We start from the raw sequence: 24,751 nt of genomic DNA, 5'->3' as shown, positions 1-24,751 counted from the left end.
ATTGCAAAAACCACAATTACTTTTGCACCAACCTAATATTAATTTTGGTATTGGAGTTTCATTGTCTGCCAGCCCAGCTAGAATGTATGTTTTGTGTAGGTATGTGGAACAAAGCCGTGGACATAGAGGATATGCATTACATATTATTTAAACAAATGCAGTCATATATATGTATTTATTTATATATATTTATAAAAGGATTCTTTTGAGGTCTTAAGTGATTGCTTTAATATTTGAGGTAGGGCAGAAATAACACCATCTAGACACACAGCAATAAGGAAATGTTTTTTGAAAATCTGAATGTTTTCACTACTCCCAACCCTGCATCATTTCTAGTCACAAACATAGGATTTTGTTGAGCAGTGTAGACCAAAATGCACATTAGACTGTGCACTCCACTCTTAAGAACTAATGACAAAGAATTATACCTTTTGCGACAGTAGATATAGGGCTTTAAAATGACTGCTTAAAAGCATTTTGAAGAACTGCCTGTTTCCAGGATTCAGGTGCTGAGATACCCTCATATTCATATCATTTTTATAATAAACATTAGTCTTTGGTAATAAATGTAGATCTAGACATAGGGCTGTTCCTGCCGAGATAATTGAGGTCACATAACTATCAGGACCCAGATGGGTATTTTGGAAATAGACTTGCTCAACTGAAAAGGTATTTCCCCCCAGGATGTCTCAGCCTCTTCACATTCTCCTAATCTTCCTCTGAATTAATAGGCAGACTTTTTATCCCCCTTTGTTCTATTTTTTTAAAATACTCTTAAGTATTCATTGAAACCACAGATTAAAAATAAGCAATATGTGCTCTTAGGTCTACTCTGTTAAAACCAAATCATTGATATTTCTTCCCTCTGGGTGTTACAAAGAATCTCTGAAAAGAACACCTCTTTATTAGTAAAACTATTATTATTTTTTTTTTTTGGTATAGATCACAGAGGGGCACTGTAGTTCAATGTGGGAACAACCTTTGGGCCTTGTTATAGCCATGACCTTTTTATCATCCTTGAGCCAGCTTGTTGCAAGGTTTTGAGTGGTGAGTTATGCTGGATTAGCTTTAGAATAAGGAATATTTTCTTCAAATAAATTTACCGTTTTCCCTTTTACTGCTAACCGATAGGGGATTCTCATTACATCTTTATTAATAGTTTCTGAATGTTTTTAAACAAACCTTTTATTTTGAAATCATATTTGATTTACCGAAATGTTGCAAAGATGGTACAGAGAGTTTCCATATACCCTTCACTTATTTTCCCCCAATGTTAACATCTTTCAGTACCATAACATATTTTTCAAAGTTAGGAAATTAACATGGGTTGTGCATATGTTGGAATGTACACTATGTAGTAATTGATTTACACGAACTTATACTTCTTCAATTGGCATCGACGTGGCTATTGTAGATAAATAAGGAAAACTGAAATGAACAAAATATGATGTTGGCAAAAATCGACTAGAGTAGTGATTGCTAGTACTTTATATCTACCAGTAATGCCCACATTACTTATAGATCATTTACACATAACACACATCACATTGGCTTCGGTATGCCTCAGCAGCATTTGTATACCCTTTCATTTCTGAATAATTGACTAAAAGCTGCCATACGTAGTTGAAAGGGCATCAAGGTAGGGGTGAGAATTATTTTCTAACAATATAGGTGTTATCTCTGTGACCTTTGACATTTTACTTGCTCTCTTTGGGTCTTAGTCTCCTCATCTGTGACATGAAAAGTTTCAACTGAGGATCTCTAAGGAGTGTGTTGGCTTTACACATAGATGGTTTTAATTATTTCCTTCATGATCATATACAGCCTCTATTAAGAGCGTCAGGGTGTGGAATGATCCAGACCAAATCATGAGATTCTGTAGCAATCCTTGGACCTCTGCAATCATTGTGGGAACAGAAATCTAGACCAGAGGTGAGAAGTTCAAATGCCTGAAGTTATCTGACAGAGAGAACTGAGGGAAAAGGAGAAGATAGGGACCCTAATGATCTGGAGAACCCATGCCCTTTCTAATGGGGCAGCTGGTACACAGCTCCTGGGAACTATGCCCCAGGGGAATGCCAGGTCTGCTGACCTTTCAAAGGAAGCTTCATAAACAGCTTTTTATGTGAACTCTCACAATCTTTAAATGTTAGTAACTAATTCAATTGGAAGAAACAAAACCGGTGGGATAGATTAAATATTCGGTAGTCTGGAACGTATCTATTGGATGCCAGTTTGTGATTTCTGTTCTATTTCAGTGGCTTTCAAACATTTTTGCCCCTTACAACAGTAAGAGATGCCTTTTCCATCAGAAACTAGTACACACGTGTGTGTGTGGTGTGTGTGTGTGTGTGTGTGTGAAACTGAAACGAAAATTTTATGAAATAATATGTAGAATGCAGTTGTTTTCTATTTTATTCTATATGGCATTTTTCCTATTCTATTATGTAGTTTTATATTCTGTTTCTTGAAAAATGTAGTCCCGCTCTTTAAGTCATTTTCATGACCCACCAATGGGTTGATTTGTATCTTCACTTTTCCTCTTGAAAAATCTAGAGAGCAGTACTCTTGATAAATATAATAAATATGATTTTTCCACCTAGAGATCTGAGGTCTGAGATAGCTCAGAGATAATTTTCTCAGCTTGATATCTTAAGGAACATTCCATAACCAATCCAAATGTGTTCCTTGCTGATAATTTGAGGTTTCCCTATGTCCCAAGTACTCAGGACAGTGGGAAATAATAGGGTCCCTAAGGAGAAGACAAGGTGAGCAGAGAGGGTAGGAGAGGGACAGAGATAGGTTATTTAGGAACCTTACATTGAATGTCATCACAACTCTTTTTGGTAAAACAGATAATTTTCTTCCTTTTAGTTGCCTACAGATGGCATATTTTCCCTATTATATGTATATAGCTGTGTCCATAGTATTCAGTCTCTTCTAAATGTTTTCATTGTTTCCCGGCAAATGAAAATCAATTTAGTTAGATAATAAATATAGGTGGCTTTAGGTATTGGAATCTGTCCATGAGATTCATATTTTTATTATGTACTTTATCTGGAATTAACAGATGCTTTTCATGTGACCTCAAGCTCATTAGTAAGGGTTCTTTCAGCACTAACCTTGTACAAGTTTATAGTTGAAAACTCATCGAGATCAGTGACTTTCATAACGTCATAAAGAAGGCTGAGCATCTTACCTTACGCTTTTTATTCTTTGAGTCAATGGAGTTTTTCTCAGGAGAAAATATTTTTTTAGGAGAAAATATTGGCAAAATAAATCATTAAACATTTTTAAAATAAGATGCCATGTAGTGCTTCCCAATTTAAATTCTTTTTAAAAATGAAGCATGATGTATTTTATAGCATATATATAGATGCTATAGAATATCTATATTTATAACTTTGTGTACATAAATATAATATATATAAATTTATATGTTTAATAAAGCTATACAAATCTATACATATATAAGTATGTGAGTATATAAATGTATAAATATATATTTATAACTGTGTGATATATGATATATATATGTATATATATGTATATATATGTATATATATGTGTATATATACATATATATATATATATATATATATATATATAAACTTTGTATTCTTGGTAGTGACAAATATGACATATATTGGTAACAGACTAGGAACCACGACAGGTTATGGCTAAAGTACGTAGCTAGGATGGGACATTGTCCCAATTAACTGAGTTTCAAATCCAGTAAACTTTATTGTGTTCCATGGCTACAGATTTGTCTAGCCCCAAGTCTAGGTGATGAATTTGCAAATTATTCAATTCAATGGAATACCCACAACACACAGGAATGTTGCTAGGCACTTGAGGATACGCTGTTGAATAAAAACAGACAAGTCCCTGTCCTCCTGGAGTTTCTATTCTACCTCGATGGACTAGAATTATATAGCATTTCACAGAAATGGACAGTAGCAGCCTTCATCACCCTGTAAAGGATACGGCCAGAAAATCAGAGCAGACTTTCCCAGGAGAAGAAATTGAAGAATTAATCCACGTTAACTATATGATGAGGTGAAGTAAACCTGTGCTGAGCAGCGGCAGTGCCTTTTATAAAAAATGTTATCAGGAAGATGAGGTATTGCTAAGGGTATTCCACGGCCTGTGTTTGTCATTATCAGTAGAAAAGCATCTTCAAGTACACAGTCCTTTATGACTGCTTAATCACACCTCTAAATATGAAGTCCAAGACATTATGCAATTTGTTGAGAAATAATACACTTAATCATTAGGTTTGAATAGCTCATATCTTAGTTTTGGGTTTCTTTTTTTTTTTAGAACAGAAATGAATTGACTGCCGTTCACATGAAAAAGAATGGAGACGTGACGGACTGCGGCCTTAATTATTTTACAGGTCCAAGATTCTGGGTTTGGTAGTGAATAAATAAAGATTAAGTGAAGAAATTTTAGAAAACAGCTACCTTCTCCTTCCAGTCTGAGAGAACTGTTCCAGTGACCCTCGGGTTGATGAGGAGTGACAGAAGGAGTGAGTGGACAGGAGGACAGGACAGCAAAGGTGTTTGAAAATACATCAGCTCTGAGTCAGACAGGCCTGGATGTAAATCCTGGATCCTCTATTTGGAGGGTGATTTCTCCATCTGTAAAAACAGAAAGACGTTTAGGAGAATGAATTGAAATAATATTTGTTTAAATAACCAGCATAATACCTTGAACATAGATGTTTCCTCCATTACTTCCCTCTTTTTTTAAAACCCTCATTTATTTTATTCCACACGATGAACGCATTTTTACAATGTTGTGTAGCCTCAGGGAGGGAAGGACAGAACTTGGCAGAATCTCTGATTATTTCAGTATCTTCATTGCTCTTCAGCAGCCCTCAATACTGTGTTTAGTCTTTTTAAAGAGAAGTTGAATTAAAATTTGACTTTTAGAATCAGATGACTTTGAGTTCAAATGCTGGCTCTTTGACTAAGTAGTTGTGTGAGTATTGGACAGTTATTTAATTTCACTTTAGATTCAGATTCAGATTCATCCTCTATTAAGTGGGGATAGTGAGAACTCCCTCATCAAGTTCTCTTAGCATAGCCTGCCAAATATTCAATACAGAATAAATGCATGTTAGTTTCCTCTGTATATTCGGAATAAGCTTATACTTAAGCTTTATTAGATGGCACTGTGTGTTAAATTTAAGTTTTCTACCCCCTGTCAATGCTTCTTTTAGTCAAAAGTAAGCCCCGTGCATATGTAAGGATGGGATATGATAAATATGTAAGAGAAATTGCTGTTGATGTGGAGCTAATGTCAGTGCAGGAGTGTGGAGAAAGGCATTAGTTACACTGGATGGGTTGCCTGGCTCTCCGGAGGGAAGAGACTAGTGGATTCTCTGACTTGGTAGAATAAGATCTCCTGTTGTGCTTGCATCATGTTTTATGCATTTAATAAAAACTCACATTTGATTGGACGAATGAATATGTCCCTCAGTGCAGGATATGCAAAGCATTTCATGGATTTACCCACTCATGTAGTACCGGAGGAAAACTTTCTTGCCGAGGGAGCCATTAAAAAAACTAAGTCTTAGGCATCCTCTCAGATTCTAATTCACAATCCCCTATGGCATTTGGTGATTAAAAGTGACATGCAGCTTTCATATTCATAGGAACAACAAGCTATGCAATAGACAGACTAGTTTAATAAGAGCATATGAAACTCTGAAGATTATACTGACTTAAAATTCAACTTTACAACTTTGTAAAATACAACTTTCGTCTTTACAAAGCCTCTAATGGCTCCTTTTCACTGATATGGCTGGAGATTTTGTCAGTGGCGACTAATGGTAAACACTTCTTGTTTCAGTCTCATTATATTGCTTCAAGTGACTGCACTGGGAACTAGATGCTTCATTCTTTCTTATTGATAGTCACTGGGCATAACATTAATATAACCTATAAAATACAGAAGAATTATAAATAAAACCAAAAAATAAGGCATATGTATTATTTTGAGTAGTAGTTTCTCGGTATTTGTAATGTGGGATGTAGTCAAATAGAAATTGTAAGGCATGTAGTGAAACACAACATCTTTTTAACATTCAGAATCCATGTCATTTATATTACTTAAGATAAATACAAAACTGAGAAATAAATTTTTTTGATTGCATGTGGATTATCTGTCCTACAAAATTGATGCAGGGTTATTTGTTTATTTCAGTTGGAAGTAGTTTTAGTAAATTCTTGTCATTGAAAAACTAATATTTTTATAAACAAACTGTACCATGTTTCTTGATCTTGGACCATCCTTGTGAAAATAAACAATGTGTAAATTTCTTCTGCAACTTTCTAAGCTTGGACAAATTGTATCTTATATAAATTTTGCAGAAGACTCTTCAAGAAATTATCATTGTGACTATAGTTTTTATTTCCATAGCAAGTCATGCATTAGAAAGTTTTTTAGCACTCATTCCTATTGATTTTTAGAGTCAACTACTGCATGTTGGTGATAAAGAAAAGATTAGAATTCAAATGAGGAGATCTGAGTTCTGAGCCTGCCTCTTCAACTAACCAGCTTCATGATTTTAACAAAATATTTTCAGGTCTCTGCAATCACACAATTCAGGAAGTGGATCAGATAGCACTGAATTCACCTTCTTCTCTTATTTTATAGATATACAGACATTTTGACTGGTTTGTCCAAGAAAAACTTGTATAGGTAATATGCCTAAAAATGTAATCTAGTTTAATGCTGTCTCCACAACACTCAGACACCACAAAAAATGAAGGAAATAACAGAGTAATAAGTGGTAAATCATTTTCTTCCCTTCATTGAAAAATATAATGTGAATTATACATGCAGATTATTTTTCTTGAAAAATTATACATAGACTTATTAAACCATGGTCTGAGAACTTGAACAAGAGCCGTGATAATCAGAATATAGTGTATATTCCCTAAAAATCAATATTGTTACACTCGTTTAATGTTTTGGATAATTAGATACTACTTCTTCTGTGTCACAACTTGACTTTAGTAAGACATTTTGCAGAATGTCTCATGTCTTTGTTATACAGGAAGGACCATCCCTCAAATCAGGAAAAGAGATGATTTGAATTATAGCTCACAGTTTATCAAACACATAGTCGTTCTGAATAAAGATGTGTGCACCCTAAGTTTTGGCACCCTTGGGTTTGTTGTGAAGGTAATTTCTCTTGTCTTTTTGTTGTTGTTAATCACTTGGTCTCTTGATTTTCAAGGTGAGTATTATCCTCTATTGTGTTCACAAGGTATTTGCAAGATCATCAGATCATCATAATCTTCTCATATTCCTTTAGAGAGATTTTTAAGGCCACACCCACAGGAACTGGTGAATTCAGTGTTAAGAATTGGAAATCTGTTGTTATGCTTCAAGGCAATCAATAACCATTTATTAACACAGATATATCCATGTTCATTCATATCCACGATGCTTCTGATTAGTGTTTTATTTTTCTCAGTTCTCTATACAACAATCAATAATCATGCTTGAATGACATTGTAACTTGGTATAATAATTACAAGTGAAAGATTCACACTCAGATCATATCAATTAACAGCAATCTTTCAATAAATACGAGAATTTTCTAGCAAGTCACACAGTAGGAATTCAAAAAATATTCTGCTGTATACTTCTTGAATCTAAAAAGCAGTGCCTTCCCTAGTAACACTCCAATAAGTTATCTCTTTTGCTTTGTCCCATATAAACATCTTTTCCTTAAATTGTTTAAATTCTTAGAAGGTATATTAACTAACTTTGCAGATAATACACAATTGAGAAAGGATATAAAACATATTGAAGTTTAGAATCAAATTTTCAACTTAAGTTTGTTTAATGCTGTTTTGGGAAGGGACGAGGTAGGTAGGCAGTTCTCCCAGATATGATTTTGTAGGCTTTCATTGCAAACTCCCACCTTGGGAGGCTTTATACCAATAGTCTCTGTGCATTCTTTCCAAAGAGTGTTTATATATGTATAGTGATTATTTGTAGCAAGTTCAGCATTCATAAGATCTTGATAGTATGGCATTGTGGGCAGAAATTATGACCAAGTTTAACAGAGAGGGATTTCAAATATTTGATTACTATATATGTATACATATATATATATATATATATATATATATATACACACAGTATTTAATTGTATACAATATATATACAATATACATATTATATATATTATATATAATATATATATATTTTTTTTTGTTTGTTTGTTTTTTAACAAAACTGAGTATTCAAGAACTGGATTGCTTCACTAATGTTCAATGAAGACATGGTCCACTGGAACAGCAATATAGGGATTCAGGCATAAGGAAAAGAAGTGATAATGAAATTCAAATTATAACTTGGCTCCAATCTGAGAGGCAATTCTATTTACTGAATGGGTGCAGGACTGGGCAGATATAAATAAGAGAACTGGCATTTGTTAGTAAGATCTATGTTTTAGATCTTGTATTAGTTGTTTTTAAATGTACTATTTTACATACGCCCACAACAGCCTAAATTTCAGCGTTCTAAGTCAGTTAATCCACAGTAGCTGTACTGTTACCAGTTTAATATGATGGTAATATAAAGAACTATGGATTAGGGTGAGATTAGAAGGAATGCACATAATATAAACACCTGATACAATTTCTTCATGAATTTAGCTAAGATTAAAAAAATAATAATAGCTAATAGCACAAAGGTGGCCAAACACAGGAGAAACAGATGTAGCATGATTACTTCAGAGTTACGCTAAGGGGAACTCATGACAGTGACACTGTAGGATGAAGCCAAATTCTTGCTAAGTCACTGCCCCTTTATTATGTGGGTTTATATCATCAATTTGGGAGGCTTTATGCTAATAAACTGTGTGTATTTTTCTAAGGGACTCTGTAAATATATAGAATTTACTTATTGATTTATTGGCAGCAAATTCAGCATTAACAAGGTGATATTCTTATTCATGGGAAGGTAGAGTTGGTCTCCTCACTCCGAACAATTTCTCTGCTTCAGATTACCCATATTCTGGCAAGCCCTGTGATTTCAGAGGTGTCAAACAAAACTTAATTGAAAAAAGTTTTTCATGGTTAAAAATAAATCAATTTGGGGCAACACTATGTTGTGCCTATATTAGCTCCTGCTGCCAAAACAAAATATCATAGACTGGATGGCTCACACAACAGAAATTTCGTTTTTGTAGTTCTTGAGGCTGGGAAGTCCAAGATCAAAGTGTTGGCCGATTTGTTTTTAGGTGAGGAGACATCTTGGCTTTCAAATAGCCACCTTCTTGCTATGTCCTCCTGTGGTGAAATGGAGAGCTCTGTCCTCTCCTCCTCCTCTTATTAGGACATTATTCATATCATGGGGAGTCCCACCCTCATGATCTCATTGAAAACTAATTGTCTCCCAAAGGCTCCGTCTCCATACCATCACTTGGGGAGCTAAGGCTTTGACATGAATTTTGTGAGGACATACATTTATAACCAGATCTATCTAATAAAATGAGTAACTCGCTAGTTTCTTCAAATGATAGAAGTAATCTGTAAGATAACCTTTGAAAGTTTTATTGGTTTGAATTTCTCAGTCATTTTCTTCCATCCTATGCAGGACAGCAACACTTTAGTTTATGAAATATCATCCTGACCATTGTCACAATTGTTTTCCCATCTAGAAAATTGATTTTTTTAAATGGTGATGTCTGGTTTCCATGGACAGGAATTAGATGTCAGGTAGGTCGTATTCTTTAAATATAATCATAAAAATATTCACCAATACTATTGTAGGACTCAGAGTAGAGATTTAAATTGAAAGTTCGAGATTAAATGGCATGAAATAGAACTGTGTCTAACTCCCACTTTTTCTGTTTCTTCCCATAACATACAGTACTGTGTTTCCCCGAAAAGAAGACCTAGCTCTAATGCGTCTTTTGGGGCAGAAATTTATATAAGACCCGGTCTTATTTTAATATAATTAATATAAATATTATTTTATTAAAATAAGACCGGGTCTTATATAAGACCAGGTGTTATGTAATATAATATTTTATTTTAATATAAGACTGGATCTTATATAATGTAATATGATATAAGGCCGGGTCTTATGTAATACAATGTAATATTTTTGGTACGTATTTTGAAGACCAAGGAGAAACTTCATTAAATAGCTCACCTAGAGTCCATATAGTTCTAGGTCTAGATATATATGAGTATATACATGTATACGAAATGTGACAATTAAGTTCGCCAACTTGTTCCAACAATGTTGCTAACCTTTTTTTGCTATCAGAGGGATTATTCATTATGAATTAATGCTAACTGGACAGTTAACCAAGTTTACTATTTGGAAGTGCTGAAAAGGCTGTATGAAAAAGTTAAACAACCTGAACTTTTTGTCAATAATTAATGGCTCTTGCATGACGATAATGTACCAGCTCACACCGCACTGTCTGTGAGGGAGTTTTTAGCCAATAAACAAATAGCTGTACTGGAACACCCTCCCTACTCACCTGACCTGGCCCCGGGTGACTTCTTTCTTTACCTGAAAATAAAGGAAATAGTGAAAGGAAGACATTTTGATGACATTCAGGACATCAAGGGTAATACAACAGCTTTGATGGCCATTCCAGAAAAAGAGTTCCAAAATTGCTTTGAAGGGTGGACTAGGCACTGGCATGGGTGCATAGCTTTCCGAGAAGAATACTTCAAAGGTGACTGTAGTGATATTCAGCAATGAGGTATGTAGCACTTTTTCTAGGATGGGTTCGTGGAGTTAATTGTCTGACCTCATATATCTATATAATATATTCATTCTTTCCACTCCCTCTGAAATAATCTTTTCTTTTTCTTTTCTGTTTTCTTTGCTGTGCAGAAACTTTTGATATAGTCCCCGTATTTATTTTTGCTTTGTTGCCTATGCTTTTGGCATAGAATTTTTTTAAAAAATCATTGCCAAGACCAGTACTTTGGGCAAATCTCTGGCAGGTCCGGATATTCATTTTCTTGTATAAAAAAGGGTTTGATTATATATAATTATAATACCTATGGTTTCTTTCGCATTTTTAAATAGGTATTGTAATATATAATCATATTTCGATCCACGACACACACTTAGTAGAAATATAAACCATATCTGATAATTAGGTTATTGACAATTTGAAATTATTTAGTATCCCTTTAAATAATATGATTTTCAGTGTTAGACTTCATGTACATGGGTGCTTCCAAAGAATTATTTTGGAACTCAATCTACTTTGAACTTGTTAATATTAGGAAATATTTCAATTTTTTTATATAAACAATATGTAATTGTTGAAAAATAACAGACATTTGGAAGGATTATAAATAGTATATTTATTGGACTTCTGTGTTTTTGATGGAGGAAATTTAAAAACCAAACAGTTTTCTAGTCACTGGATCCTAATCTTAGTCCCTTATGTAACTTTGAATATGATTTCACATGTCTGTTATGTGAAGGAAAAGTTAATCATGTCCTTCTTGAAAACATTTGGGCAATAATGTTTTTTGTAAAACTCTGTATCTAAATCCCCTTAACAAATGATATTAAATGTCAGTATCTTCCAATTCTTACATAATTTTTGTAAAGACCTTTACTGCTTGTTTTATATGAATGAAATACAGCTTGTATACTCAATTATGACATCAATAAAATGTGCAGGCTTCATTGATAACTTTGGTAATTTGGGGTGCTGGTTATTTTTAGATTATGACACACTACAATAGAAATTAATGTGAAAAATTATTTGCTTGTGTTAGTAATTTAGTTTTATGTAGTGGCATAAAGGGTTGTAACAGTTTTGAGGGAGCTAGTGTGTACTGATATTAATGATTCATTTATATGCATGCATTTTATGCTTGTGCTGAAATCCTAGCTGAGCGGTTCATTTTCTTCATTTGTGATATATTAGAGGTTAACTGGAAAGAAAGGTTTAAAAAATTATTAATGCCAGGTAGAACCTTGAAAAATAAAGTGGTAAATTGTTGTAATTATGCGTGTCCTTGATGTAAAATGACATTTTGAGGTTCTACACGCTTTCTTTTCATTATAAAGATTTTTATTAAATTATAGTGTATTACAGTTTATGTCCTAATACCATGTTTCCCCAAAAATAAGACCTAGCCGGACAATCAGCACTAATGTGTCTTTTGGAGCAAAAATTAATATGACTCAGTATTATATTATATTGTATTACATTATAAAGACCGGGTCTTTTATTAAGTTTTGCTCCAAAAGACGCATTAGAGCTGATTGCCCAGCTAGGTCGTATTTTCAGGGAAACACGGTAATAAGATTTTAATCTTTAGGGTAATGTGATATAAAAAACATACTTGGCCACATTACTTCTTGAGTTTCTTTTGGGCTGCTTTCTTTTTGACCCATCTGTAATCACTTCATAGCATTGAGCTGTGATTCTTGTGAAGTTGGACCTTTAAGGGATGCTGAGGGAGAGCTGTTCAATTCTGAAGTGGTTTTGCTAGTGGTATTTCTACTAGGCCCTGAGGTCCCACTATCTCCATTTCCAGTTAGTTGGCTGTTGCTTCCAGGAACTAAAATACTTGGACTAAGAAGACCTGCTTTGCTAACGTTGTCACAACTAAAAGTCCAGTTTTGCCCAAAGTTAGAGGTGGTTTCAATGGAAGAGTGGGGGAACTGTTGTTACTGGAACCTATTTTGGAACTTGTTCCACCTTTGGATGATGTTACCAGACTAGTCAAACCCACAGACTTCTGGTTAGTTGATGAGGTAACAGGTTTCCCACTACTGTTTTGGGTTGTTGAACTCAATTTTGCAGTTGATGGACCAGCAGAAGTTTTGGCTCCAAAAACTGCCCATCCACTTAGACCACTAGTTACTGAAGAGGAAACACTGGTACTAGAAGAATTTCCTGAAATAACTGCAGATGTCTTGACTTCTGTTCTCTTAAATGCTAGAAAAGTTGGCTCTTATTTGAGTTTAGTTTCTGGTTTCTTAACCAATCGATCTTTGAGAGCGGGAGCTACAGAAACAACTGTGGGGACTGGTTTCTGTGGTAGTTTGTGAGATTTTTGAGCCATTTTTTTTTACTGTCTGGTACATCAGCATAATACCACACAAGGCAAAGGTAATTCAGCTCCTCGTCTGTCACCTGGGGCTTGTGGCAATCTTGCTGGTAAAGATTATGGCACTCCTGACATTCTACTAATTGATTACCAGACACCACTGTCATTTGCCTAAAAAAACACAGGCCGATCCCATCTCCGTGGCAAAATCACCAACACCAGAAGGGTCAGCCATAGCCAAATCCTTGCTGGTTTGCATGGTAATGGGAAAGGACCGTGTCTCTGGTTTCCCCAGTCTAGATTTCTTTGGAATACTCCTTCAATGATATCTGATTTCATTTCATCAGCACGTCTCTTTTCAGCTTCCTTCTTTACCTTTTTAGTTGTGAGTACCTTGCTATTATTATTATTGTCAGAAGCAATACTGGATGATGTTTTGGGCTCTTGCTTAATGGAAATAGTTTGTGTGCTTGCAATTTTGTGTGGCTCCACATCTTTTTGAGACGGATGGTAACTTGAATCAATGCCCCAAGTCAAAGAGTCATCAAGTAATGCTTTTAGCTTTCCAGCAGAAACCTTACCCTTTGAAAGTAAGAAGCCTAGTGCTTTCCATAAAATGGGATCAAGTTCCAGTTCACTGCAGCAGCCTTTGCAAACACCACTCTGCCCCTTCTCCGTGGGTTCCCGGATGTTCTGTATTCTTTATAAGAGTGTAACTAGCCCGTTCAGACTAGTTAATCTTATTAACCTTGTCTAAATGTGGAGAAACATAATCAAAACTACTAGTTTCAAAAATAAGTTGCTCTGCTATATTTGATTGCATTTCTAATTCATCAAAATGTGATCTGGAAAGATCATAGGTGTTTGAAATAAACTGGACTCTGACTCCTTTCTCTACCACTTTCTATCTGTGAGGTCTCTAGCAAATCTCTAGGCTTACACATAAAATAAAAATAAAATAATACTCGGTACTTTAGGATTTGTTGGATGGAAGAAAGGAAGAGTATATCCTGAAGTATATCCTGAAAGGAAGAGCTATAACAAATAGCTTAGTTAATTTTAAAGTATAACACAAGCCTTAACAGATATCTTCTCAAAACCTAGTACCTCTAAAATATCTTTATATTTCATTGTTTTCAGTTGGGCTTATTATAAGTTCAATTAACTTTACAATTATGTCATACATGGGTTTCTTTTATGATATTTTGACATTTCAATTTATTCTGAAGAGTTTTCTGCCCTGAATTTTGACAGGGAGTATTCAGCCTATTCACACTTGGTTCATGGCATAGTCTTCTGCATTAAATATATAAACATGGCATGGTTGTGTGACTTTCCTCCTGCCCATCCTCATGGACGTTAGCTAAATGATAGCCTGACTGATATGTAGTTTTGTAGTCTGTTGAATTTCACATATTTTCTTTGGGTGTTTGTGTTCACCAAACAATCTAGAATTTCTTGGCTTCACAGCTGTTTAGAAAAGTGCTTTTTGCTGAGGTATGCTGTTAGTTGGTGGAAGTGTTTTTGATCACTGGCTTCACAATATGGTTATATCCAAGTATGAAAAAACAAACTGAGGAATTGAAATACCTCTCGAAAAAGGGCATGGACTTTACAGTAACACTTTCTTCTGTTCCTAGCTCCCTGCCTCTCCCTCCTCTTCCTGAGAAACTGTTAACAGTTTCTTGAATAGCTTCCCATCCATATTCTAGAAGCAATCCTCTATGAATTCAATCAGAAAAGCACTTTTACCTTAACTTAGCCAGCATCATGCTGTTCTTAGGTTTCATTCTGGTCTTTGATATATTACTCTTAAATTGGTAAAAAGGTGATTTTCTCATATGCCTCACAAAGTTCTATCAATTTTTTTTTTCCTTTCTGTGTCTAAGGCATACTCAGTTCCTGCATAATTTCTCAGTAAACAACTTCTCAGTGGTTTGTGTTTGGTCTTTCATGGTTATCAGATCAGTGTGTGTTATGTTTTTTTCCATACTTATCATATCTTACAAATTGGGGGATAAATCTATTGTCCTAAGCTGGGTAGCTCATGTATGCCATTTAAGCCTGTAATGGCACTCCTGTGTCTACAGAGTCACAATATTGGCTTTTAACTCAAAACACATGCTCAGTCTACGCTGCTGGGTTTCTGGCCTAGTTTCTTCTTCTTTGAAGCACAGTCTTCTTACTTAGGGCCCCATTAGACTGAATGTCGTATACCAACAAAATTCTTATTTTCAAGACCTAAGCCCTAATGTGATGGGGGTTTTGAGAGTTGGGACCTTTGAGACGTAATTAGGTTTAGATGAAATTATGAGGGTGGGGTCCTCATGATGAGATCAGTGCCCTTTCAAGAAGGGACCAGCGAGCTTGTTATTTCTCAACCTCTCTGCCATGTGAGGATATAATAAGAAGGTAACTGGCTGTATGCAAACTAGGAAGGTTTCACCAGACACCAAATCTACTGGAACCTTGATCTATGACTTCTCAGGCTCCAGAACTGTGAAACATCAGTATTTCTGGTTGTTGTTTAAATCACCCAGTCTATGGTATTTTGTTATACAGCTCAAACTGACTAAGACAGGTCCTGATAACCTCTCTAGTTCTCTCAGGGCCTCTCGTGTGAGGGACTAGATCTTGCCTTGATTTTTCAGTTAACTTTCCTACCATTGGAGTTTTCCTATCGCATTTGCCTGCAATAGATAGAGTTTACAAAGACTATTGAGAGGTTATCATTAAGACAAGTTGCTACCTTCTAGGGGACATGTGTAATAAATGATCTGTCACTTTAGACCAAAACTGATCTTGTCTAGGTTTATTCCCCATTCCACCCATCTCTATTCAAGTTCAACATGTCTATTTTGGATGAGTCTGCAGAATGTATGATAGTCTTAGGGGTTCCACATTATTGTAAGGTGTGTTTCTAGTATGATATGATACAAGCTTTAGTTTAAATGAATATACTGAGTCCCTCCATTGTTTCAGTGGCTGTTAATATATCACCGATATTTGCTGGACAATTGATCACAAGCTTTACGCTGTGAGGTATTAATAATTACTTCTTTGTCTATCAGTTATCTTTTAGGAGACCTGTGGAATCCAGAAATCTGATGTAGATGGAACCAGGTAATGTGCAGCAATAGGAGACTGCAGATGGCAACATATGACCCTAATAAGCTAGCTTTCAAAAATATATGTCTCCAAGTCCTGCCCAGGGATATTCTGGATCAATAGGAACTGGGATGGAGCCCAAAGAATCTTTACTTTTAAAAGCTCTCTACATAATAAGCTTGTGCAGCTAGCAGGGAATTATTGCCCCAAAGAGCAAGTGATGAACTTTCTGTCACTGGTTATGATCAGGGATATGAGACATTTATGGGAAAGAAATATGTTTCTTGAAAGAAACCAAAATAAAATCATCCAGGGAAAATGACTTTTTAATGTTCTATATAAAAAAGAATATAAAGGATCAATTCCTATCCCTCTATCGCCCCATTTTCTCTATCACCTAATCCAAGGAATCAATTCTAAATAGAAAATACTGCTCAATATCTGTTGATTTATTGTCTATGTTGTATAGCATGGAATATAGGCTAGATAACATTTTACATTTTGTAGTTAGCAGAATAATATTAGAGTGAGAATTACAAATTTTTTGGTAATGATAGAGTATACAATACCATAAACTTTTTTTTTTTTTTTGTCAGTGATTCTGATGTTCTCTCGACACACAGGGTTTATACATTAACTGTCTGATACACTGTGATATACTAGGTTAATTTGTCAAAACTGTCCGAGTAAAAGTTTTGTGAAAAGAATTTACCTAATTTTAGGAACACCGAAATGTTTTTGGGATGCTGTCATCACTGATGCCTGACAAACAATAGAATCACCAGTCACTTCTTAAAGCTTTGATATTAGGTCCTCTTTCTGATGCCTCAACTTGTGAATTTTTTTATTTCTCACTCTGGGTCATATGAGATTCATTCATTTCACTCATATTTTGACACCCCTATTCTATATATCTATCATCTTGATCCAGCTTTTAGGATTTTTTCTTTCTTTTTGTTTATAAGTAATTGTTAGATGTGCTAAATTTTTCTGTTGTATACTCCTAGAACATTATTTTTAATCAATTACTTAACTTTCCTTCATGAGCATTAAGGTGCTTTATTTTTTTTAATGTTTTCTCTTAAAACTTGTAAATCTTATACCTGTAAAAACTCATGAGAAGGACGCACAGACTGTTAGAACTTCTGGTGTAATACACTAGGGAGAGCCCCTTGCTAGGCAAGAGTCCAGGCAAGTTCATTGCTTTAGTTTTAACAGAGATGGGATTATGGGTTTTTCGATTCAATACAGAATCTTATGTCTTGGAAACTTAGAAACCAGATGGAGAACTTGACTACCATACCGAGAAATCATGGATGTGCTTTGCATAGTGTGTTCATTTAAAGAGTATTTACTGTTTCAGAAGAGAGAAAAAAGAAAACTCAGGGTCCCTGAACTCAGAAAACTTGTAAGTTAGACAAGTAGGCAAGCATACTACAGTACAGCAGAAGATATGGTGCATAAGACTCTAAAAGAGATGATAAAAGCAGAGCAGTACCCCATGAAGGAGTGACAGAAAAGTGCTAGGTATGGTGTCATATGATGTCCCAGCATGATCAGGGAAGGATTCATAAAAGAGATGGGAATGAAACTGGGCTTTGAAGTATGGGTGGGAATTTGCTAAATGGGAGGTAGAAAATAATAAATGCGAAGGAACTATTTGGAAACAAGAAACCTGGTTGGGAACAGCTGGGTAAAGGGTTAATGTACAGCGACAATTGGACATACTGTTAAGGATGCATTGTGACTTTTATGAGACAAGTAACAGGAACTGTGGTTACAGGGGAAAAATTAAATGGTAGAGTTTATTGGATCATGACAGCTTAAAATTCTAGGGATAGGATTCAGTTTAGGTATGGCTTATTAGGACCTGAAGCTAAGACCAGGATCTGGTTTCTGAGTCATTCTTTCTTGACTATGTGTTCCCAGGACTTGCATTATTTCCAGGTTATAAGCCTTATTATTTTTCACCACCAAATCTGGGAGATGCAAGCATCTCTTTGGTAAATACCAAGAGAACTAAAACTCTTTCTCCTAGAATCTCTCCCCTAAACTGCTGAAAATGGGGAAAAAAGTGAACTTATCGAGGAATAAGTAGAGTACTGTTGGTGAAAGAAAGGTAGTATAGATGGTGAAAAGGCTTCCACTGCTCTCCATAGGTGGATATGTTGGGCCAGATGTGTAACGTAGGGACTGAGGAAGCTTAGATGATTTACAGCAGAAGCCTGGCCCAATGCCAAGACTAATAGAAAAACATAACATTCAAACACCCTATGACCTAGGCATTATACTACTAGGTATTTTACCAAGGGGAAGGAACTCTTGAACAAATGCAGTAGAAGACATGTACAGTGATATTTACAGTAGTACTAATCAGTAGAAAGTCTGAGAACCATCTAAAAGCCAATTAAGATGAGAATGGATGAGTAATTTGTTGTATATTCACAAAATAATACAATATACAAAATAAACTATAGCAATATACAACATCAATAAATCTTAATTAATTATTAAATAAAAAAATGGATTCCCAAAGATTATAAACATAGTATTTTTTATAAATTTAGAAACAAGTAAGTTTTTAAAATATGTAGTTTTTAAAAATAATGTGAATTCAATAAAATAATACAAAAAGGGATGTGACAGAAAATAAGTGAATAGGTTATATAGGTGGCTTTGTTACATGGTTTGAGAAAAAAATTAAACAATATAAGATGATAGAGTATGCTGGAGTGGGAATGTTGGAATAATATTTTATATATGGGGATCATTGAAGTCTTCTCTTAGAAGACGGTATTTAAGCAGGGAATGGATGGAGGTGAATGAATGAGTCAGCCAAGTGGTTGAGGAGGGAGGAAATCTGTTTTGGGCAGAGGGAATTGGATATGCAAATTCATGGTAAATGCAGTGGGAATGGGCTTCCTGTGTCCAGGAATTTCAGTGAAGCCAGTATGGTCAAAGAGGAGTGGGTCCAAGAGGAGTGGGTACGGTAGGATATAAAGTCAGAATGGCAGAAGACGTTTAGATCATGTAGGGCTATCAAAGCCATTGTAAGGACCTGGCTATTAACCTCCACAAGATAGGAATCAGTCACTGTGAGACAGGGATCCATTGGACGGCTTTGAAGGAAAGAGAGATACAGTTTTAAAGGATTACTTTGGCTGCTTTGTAGAGACAAGAATGGGAAGGTCAAGCTTGGAATCAGGGAGATCAGAGATCAATTAGAACATTTTAAAGTCATTCAAGAGAGGAATGATGTGTCTGGGGAGAGGATGATTATTCTAGTTATCTATTACTTTGAAACAAATTACCCCCAAACTTTGTGGCTTAAACAACAACCATTTTATTATATGTCACATTTTTGTGAGTCAAGGATGTGGGCAGGGCGCTCAGCTGGGCAATTTGGTTTCCTAAGAAGGAAACAAAGGTCCTTTGGAGGTGTTCAGCTGGTAGCTTGTTTGGAACATCCAATACAGCTTTACACACATGCATCTCAAGTTGAAAGGTATATCAAGAAGGCCTTGCTTAGTTGGGTCCCTCTCTTTCCATATAGTCTCAGGGCATTTCCATGTGGTCTTTCTAGTGTGCTATTTAGACTTCTTACATAGCAGTTTACAACTCTAAGAGCAAGTATCCCAAGAGACCAATAGTGGTAGTTGCCAGTATCTTAAGGCCTGGATCTAGAAAGTGGCACAACGTTACTCTGTCATTCTACTTGTCAAAGTAGTCATAGAACCCATCCAAATTCTAAAGAAGGGCATTTAAACTTCATCTCTTGATGGGGGGGACTCAAAGAATTTGTGGCCTTACATACAGGTTGTGAGAAGTTTTTAAATTCTAGGCAATTTTTAGTGTTTAGCCTCTAGGTTTGGCTAATGGATTAGATATGCATTTGAGAGAAAAAGAAGAATCAGTGATGGCCCCATAATTTTTGATCTGGACAACTGGAGGAACGGCGTTGCCATTTACTGGAGAAGAGGAAATAGTGGGAAGAAAAATTAGAATTTCCATTTGTACATGGCAAGTTTGAGTTGCCTGTTTGACACCCAACCGGACATGTTAAGTAGGCTGTTAGATACGTGACACTGGAGTTCAGGAGCGAAGTCTGAGCAGAGGCTATTTGCATATATAGGTGGTATTTAAGTTAATGTGACTGGGTGAGTTTCATTTAGGGGGAGAGTAGGTAGAGAAGAGGAAAAATCTAATTACTGAGCCTAAGGGAAGTTTACATATTAGCAATTACAGAAATGAGGAAGAACTAGCAAAGAAACCAATAATAAGTAGGTCATGAAGTAGAAGAACCAAGGGAAAATGATGTGTAAAAAGACTAGAGAAACTATTTGAACGTATAGGGAATGATCAAATTGGTTACACAGTGCTGGTTACATAGGTGAGGACTGAAACTTGAAATTTATCTTGGAGCCTAGACTCCATTGGTTACCTTATAGGAGCTATTTTTTGTGTTATAGGAACAAACAACTATAGAAGTGGCTGCAAACCCCCCCCAAATAAAACAAAATAAAACAAACAAGCAAGCAAACAAACAAAAAACATGAGGAGAATAAGTAGAGAAAACTAGCATGGAAAAAACCAACAGTACACTTGATAGTATATCTCCTGTCCGCTAAAATGAAACACCTCTATTTTCAGTCTTGGCCCCGATGTCTGAACAGAGGCAAATGGAGGGCCCTGGGCATTTCTGTCAACTTAAGGGCAATTGCAAAAGCTAATGTCTGTGACGTTGAGTTTGCAACTTAAAGAATGTTGACTACAGTTATTTCTGGCCATTAAATGTGTTTCTGATGTGTCTCTCTCACACACTGTTAATATCCGTAAGATTTCATCATTTTGAATTTAAATGTTTGTTTGGAAATGTATTCTTGCTATCATGTCAAAATAACAAGAGAAATAAATTCCAGTTTCAAGTCTCTGAGGAAAAAAATTGGATTTGAAAGCTTCTGGGCTTATTCTTTCCAGCTGGCCATAGTTCAGTCCATTATCTGTTGTCTTATTAATATTTCCTGCCTTGTCTCTGAAGGCATTTGTGTTTGAGCTGTTGATTTTATTGTGGCAAGAGTGCAACTTTCTTTTGGACTAATTCAGGAAAACTTTAGAAGGAGCACAGTGAGTCTGGAGGACAGACCCCACAGATAGCATACCCGAGTTCTAGGCCTAGAACTCACTGGAGTCGAGAGCTAACTGCCACTCACTGGACGACTTGATCACAATGATGTTAATGGTGGTAATATCACCTCCATAACATGAGTGCAAAATAAAAGAGGTGCTGTGCTAATTCTATTATACATATTATCTCCTAGGAGCCTTCCTATGAATTGAGGTAGGAATGGTTATTTTTGCCACTTTACAGATGAGAAATCAAGGCTAAATGGGGCTAATAACCTGTCGGGTGTCACACATCTAATCTGTTCAGTCAGTTTGGGAAGGTAGAGAGAACTGGAGCTTGTAAGGCTTGAATGCTAAAAACTGCCTCCCCTTTGCTAGCTCTAATTCATTTTAGTGAAGTAAGGAGAACTGACCTACTTATGCCTTATTGAGAGAAATAACCAGAAATACATATAAACACACATTTACGGTATAAAATATAGATAACTGAGATAATTTCTATAATGAAGTTTGGAACATATTACTTTAACCCTCTTGTTGACCTGTTTTTTAAGGTTGCTGATTTCGAACATTTTTACCTTGGTCTTAAGGTTTCTAGACTTCTAATTTCAGTGAAATAGAGTGCCAAGTTCAGTGACTTGCCTTCCAGTTTTTTATACCTGAAGTCAAATGATTTATGTGTTCTGTTTTTAACAAAACTAAGCCATATTTTATTAATAAGTAAATATAAATTGTATGGCAGTTTTTTAATAGCATTGGCTTACCTAGTTTTTGAAGTGATTATTCTCAATTCAGATATATCCCATTGTGTTCAAGCTAAAAGCAGTAAAGCTCAGAGCAGCATATATGGGATTCAAGAGCTAAAAAGTGTTACTTGATTTTCAGAACATATTTATGTTCATGTTAAACTTTACAAGCAAATAATGGGAAGAAAAATATCAAAAACTTTTTTAATACAATTTTAATTTTTCTCTCTTTTATATGTTGTTAGGTAAGGTAATTTTTGTTTAATTTACATCAATTTTGATATTATTTCATACAAAGGAGTACAAATAAGAGGTATCTAGGTCATTTATACCCTGTATCTACCAATTTATGAATTCTGAGAAACTAATTAATTCAAACATCAAATGATATGAAGCCATACTTCAAAGCGTGTGGTCTATTTTTTCTCTTTTTCAAATAATCATAAATACGGCTTAACATTGCAAGTTTGTTCAGTTTAGTTTGAAAAATTCAAAAAGGATTGTTTGTATTTTAAAGATAGCTGTTTAGTAATCTAGAGCATAGATGAAACGACACAGAATTTGACTTAGAAAATCTTGAAATGTTCTAAATTCAGGATTTAGTCTATTCTGAAATGTCTCCAATTCCATTAAGATCCCAGTATTTTTTAGCACAGAACCCAGTCTATGATTCTATCACTGTGTCTACTCATCGTGCTGCAGTTATGCTGGTACCGCATTTGCTGATAGAATACTTTTCTGGGCAAATAGCTACATTCACACAAAATTAAGAGAATTTCCGGAAGATATGGATTTGAGAGCAGTTTTTTGTTTTGTTATTCTAATTTTTTAATTCTAGCCCTTAAATTCGCAACAGATAGACTACAAGTTCCAGATTTCCCCCCCTACTGAGTATTCGACCTATCTGCTTTCCGAACACTTGGATAGGGATGCTCCTTATTAGAAACTAGAAGTTTTGAGTTAAATTAGACCTTTGAAAATAAAATTAGCTTCTGTGTATTAAAATATCATAGACATTTCAAATAGAAATCCTTCAATTCCTAAAGTAGTAATTTCCTAAATGGGACCAGTCTTAAATGTTAATGATGGTTTTGTTCACAGAAGAAATTACTAGTCTTATCAATTCTCAGATTTTTAAATTCTTCTTAGTTCTTTCATGAAGATATTAGATGTATCGTTTCAAATTAAAGGACTTTGATATTTATAATTACTTTGAATTTGGATATTAATAATGAATACCAACATTTTACAGTTCTTTTTAAATTAAGACACGAGTCTTAATTTATGAATTAAGAAGAATGTGAAACCACTTCACTCAAGAAACATTTACTGAGCACCTGCAATATGGCAGTTACTATTGTAGATGTTATAAGATCTCTAATTCCTTATACTCTAAGAAATCAGTAAAGTTATGGAATTAGGAATATGGTGAGACTATAAGCATAAATTGGTACTTTGTAGGTAATAAATTTGTTCCCAAAAAACATTTAAAAAGCAGCAATTATCAATATTATTTGATATTTGGTGTTTGTACAAAATGAAGCTAAATTTGATACTCAAAATGTCAGCAACTATATAGACTAAAGATAATAAAAGCATTTTGAACCTTACTTCATATCATTAAAAAATCAATATTAGAATGATTGTAGTTCTAATAATGAATGATAAAACACTAACGCATTTAGAAAAAAAAGAATTTATGGCCTTGTAGTAGGCAAAGATAATTTTTACGAAGATTCAGGGGGTTCTAACTGTAATAGAAAAATACCAATGGATTGGACTAAATGAAACTATTGTTTATCAAAAAACATCACAGAGCGAAAGAGCAAAATATAGATGAGAGCAGTTTTAATATGTATATTTGAGAATAGACTTGTTTCCAGGATATACAACTAATTCCATCAAATCAATAATAAATGAATGAATGAATGAATGAACAAATACAATCCCATACAAAAAAATGCACAAGTGATTTGAATGGCCATCTTACCAGACTGTATCTAAATGACTAAAAAACATGAAAAGTTACCCAGTGTCATTAATCAAAGATAAATGCAAATTAAACCTACTTTGCATATTTTTAAACACTCACCAGTATGGTTAAGACAACAAAAGATACACAATATGGAACGTTGGTAAAGATACTGTTAGGAGAAATAGAAAATGAAATACCTATTTTGAAAACTGTGTCTAAAGTTTATGGAAGCTGAACGTAATACATACATTAAAACCTAGAAATTTCACTTATAAATATATACCAAAAGCACTTGTTCCTGTATTTACTGAAAGACATATAAAAGAATATTTATAGTAGGAGTATTCAACATAGCTCCAAACTAGAAGTAACCTGATTTCACATTAATAGTAGAATGGTTAAAGTGTGATATATTTGTATGTTTGAATACTACATAGCAAAGAGAAGAAACTATATGGATTAATCTTATGAATTCATATAACATTTTACTCACTATATTGAGCAAAAGAAGCTGGATACAAAAGATAATTTTATTTATAAAAAATTCAGAACAGGTAAAATTAATATATGGAATTAGAAGTAAAAAAATTGGTCATTTTTCTGGGGAGGTAGTAACTGAGAGAGGGGTAAAGAGAGCTTTTGGAATGCTGTTCAGTCTATGTATTGAATCATCTGCTGATGTCATAAGTGTGAGTTCACTTTGTGAAAATTCCAAATACTTT

At 34.8% G+C, this 24,751-nt stretch overlaps 1 protein-coding gene and 1 pseudogene across 6 annotated transcripts in view; one reads left to right on the top strand and one right to left on the bottom strand.

The window, feature by feature from the left end:
* PRR16 (proline rich 16) overlaps positions 1 to 24,751 on the top strand; it is a 282,622-nt gene that overhangs the window by 59,738 nt on the left and 198,133 nt on the right. Inside the window, exon 1 of one of the 5 annotated variants that reach the window (XM_081053717.1) lies at positions 10,556 to 10,753. The exons of 3 other annotated variants lie outside the window; for them this stretch is intronic. The gene's annotated coding sequence lies outside the window, so the exon portion shown is untranslated. Of the gene's footprint in view, positions 1 to 10,555; positions 10,754 to 24,751 lie in introns of those variants that run through there. One more of the 5 variants, XR_013993646.1, reaches the window with a different exon arrangement.
* On the bottom strand, positions 12,375 to 14,866 carry LOC308500162 (integrator complex subunit 12-like; annotated as a pseudogene). Its single transcript has 2 exons — positions 14,829 to 14,866; positions 12,375 to 13,769 (listed from the first exon to the last, which is right to left on the bottom strand). The product of its transcript is annotated as an integrator complex subunit 12-like (transcript).

Source organism: Rhinolophus hipposideros, assembly GCF_964194185.1.
Source record: "Rhinolophus hipposideros genome assembly, chromosome: 7".
In the NCBI taxonomy this organism is placed as follows: Eukaryota; Metazoa; Chordata; class Mammalia; order Chiroptera; family Rhinolophidae; genus Rhinolophus; species Rhinolophus hipposideros.
This window is presented reverse-complemented; position numbering and strand designations above follow the sequence as displayed.